General features: G+C 34.7%; 1 pseudogene; it reads left to right on the top strand.

The window, feature by feature from the left end:
• Positions 1-785: 785 nt before the first annotated feature.
• LOC125836009 (methanol O-anthraniloyltransferase-like) lies at positions 786-2260 on the top strand (annotated as a pseudogene).
• The last annotated feature ends 500 nt before the right edge of the window (positions 2261-2760 follow it).

The following is a 2760-nucleotide window of genomic DNA, read 5'->3' on the forward strand; positions in this document are numbered from 1 at the left end:
ACAACCACAAGAATTCAACAACCACAACCAATCTTTTCTCAGAATTAAAACAAGTATGGCGTGTGGGGGAATGAACCAACCCAACAATATGATCTCACATACCTTATTAGGGATCACCCCCGACGAAAACCACAATGATCTTGACGAACTTTGCTTTTTTTTTTCTTCTCTTTCTCCTCTTCTTTCTCTCTTCACTCACAACCCTAACTCTCACTTTTAAAAGGGAAAAACTAAATTAAAATCAGTCTAGACCCTTAATATAACCAAAAGAAATGGTTAGGGAAAAGACCAAAATACCCTTACAAATTCGGACTAAACTGCCATATGCCAACAGTCCAACTTCCAAAGGGCATAACTCACTCATACGAACTCGAAATCGAGCAAACTCGGCGGCGTTGGAAAGATCATTCCAAGGGCTTTCCAAACATAACTGGAAATACACCTAACTCATCCTGAGCTAGGAGTTATGACTGTGTGAAGTTGACCAAAAACTCATTTTTTTTCCATCCTTAACTAAATTTCGCAGATTTTGAATTCTTTCCAAAAATGGCTATTTCCAATTACAAGCTTCTTCATTGCTATTTCAAATTGCACGATGTTACAGTCAGCATGTTACATGATTAAAATGCATGAGATTAATAGATAAAAGACAAAATTAACTTTTCCTCTTGTAAAAATCACTTGTACTTTGTTATCTTTTGGGTTTAATAACCAATGGTAGGGTCAAACTTTTGATGCAATTGACTCTATATAAATCTAATTCCAAATGCTTACAATGACTCTATATGGCTCACACTATGCCAATTTCAATAAATATCACCAAACAAAATTATAGTGCCAACAATAATAACACCTCGTGAGACAAAATATCTTTCTGATATAGATGATCAAGGGAGTACACGTTTTCATAGTCACATATTAATATTTTACAAATACAATTCCTCAATGAAAGGAAAAGATCCTACAAAAATTATAAAAAATGGTTTGTCCAAAACACTTGTGTTTTATTATCCATTAGCTGGTAGGCTCATTGAAGGGCCTAATAGAAAGCTTATGGTTAATTGCAATAGTGAAGGAATGATGTTTATTGAAGCTGATGCTAATGTGGCGCTTGACAAATTAGGCGACTCTATTAAACCACCATGTCCATATTTGGATTTACTACTTCACAATGTTCCAGATTCTGATGGAATTATCGGTTGTCCTCTTTTGTTAGTTCAGGTAAACAATCAACTTGAATATCTATTGTCTTTTTTCTTTCGAAACTTATGTTATATAGGGGATCGATTATTGGTAATTTATTGATCCAAAACTAACACGTATACCTTTATGCATAGGTGACTCGTTTTAGTTGTGGTGGATTAGCTATTGGATTCAGAGTTAATCACACTATGATGGATGCTTATGGCTTCAAAATGTTTCTAAATGCATTAAGTGAATTAATTCAAGGAGCTTATGTGCCTTCTATACTACCTGTATGGCAAAGGGATCTCTTAAGTGCTACATCATCACCAAGTATTACATGTACTCACCATGAGTTTGATGGGAAAATTGAGTAAAAAATTGCATGGGAATCTATTGAATACAAATTAAAAGAAAATTCTTTTTTCTTTGGAAATACAGAGATGGAAGCTATTAAAAATCAAGTTTCTCCAAATTGTAAAAGTACAAAATTCGAGTTGTTAGTAGCGTTTTTATGGAAATGTCGTACCATTTCTCTCGATTTGCACCCTGGAGAAATTGTTCGTTTGACGTTCTTTGTTAGTATATGTGGAAAATCACTAAAATTTGAATTGCCATCTGGATATTACGGTAATGCGCTTATTACTCCAGCTGCAGTATCAAAAGCAGGATTCACTAACATATGCAGTTGAGCTAGTCAAGAAACTTAAAGATCATATGAGTGAAGAGTACATTAAATCAGTGACAGATTTAATGGTGATTAAAGGGCGACCTGAGTTATCAAAATCTTGGAATTTCATTGTCTCAGATAATAGATCTGTTGGATTTGATGAATTTGATTTTGGATGGGGAAAACCCATTTTTGGAGGGGTTTCAGAAGCTATATCTTACATTAGCATTGGAATTCTTGTTAATAATGAAAAGGGAGAAAAGGGTATTTTAGTAGCAATAAGTTTGCCTCCATTGGCAATGGAAAAATTTCAAAAAATTATTTACAAGATGACTTTTAAAAATGTAGAAGGAGCCAACATAATTTCAAAGATGTAAGATAATTTTTTTTTGCCTTTATTTTCAGTTCATCAATGATAAAATCAGAATTATGGAGATGGTACTGTATGCTCAATCATTTTCCTATTAGACTGTACTTGTCCATCATGTGACTATGTTTGATAGTGTACAAAATTCAAAAAAGAAATTAATACTTTAAAACTTGTGATTATCCCCCACCCATACCCCTCCTCCTAAAAAGCACATAATAAAGTTTTGATAAAAGACAGATAATGTGAATTCTACACTAATTGAGCAAAGATCATTAAAGACATGTCCTTCACTTAAGAGACATGTCCTTTACTTAAGCGGAGACCCCTTCGCAAAAGCAAAGCTCGCTTAAGCATGAGCATCGCAAAAGCGAAGACCCCTTCGCAAAAGTGAAGCTCGCTTAAGCGACATTTCCTTCACTTAAGCGGAGGTTGCTTAAACAACAGGACCTTCGCAAAAGCGAGGCCTGCAGCTTCAGAAAACACAACCAACTCCCATAACATCGAAAGGACACTTGGAATTCGTTTGGAACTCCGTACA

The sequence above is a fragment of the Solanum verrucosum genome, unplaced genomic scaffold (assembly GCF_900185275.1).
Source record: "Solanum verrucosum unplaced genomic scaffold, falcon-dt-bn FXZP01000208.1, whole genome shotgun sequence".
In the NCBI taxonomy this organism is placed as follows: Eukaryota; Viridiplantae; Streptophyta; class Magnoliopsida; order Solanales; family Solanaceae; genus Solanum; species Solanum verrucosum.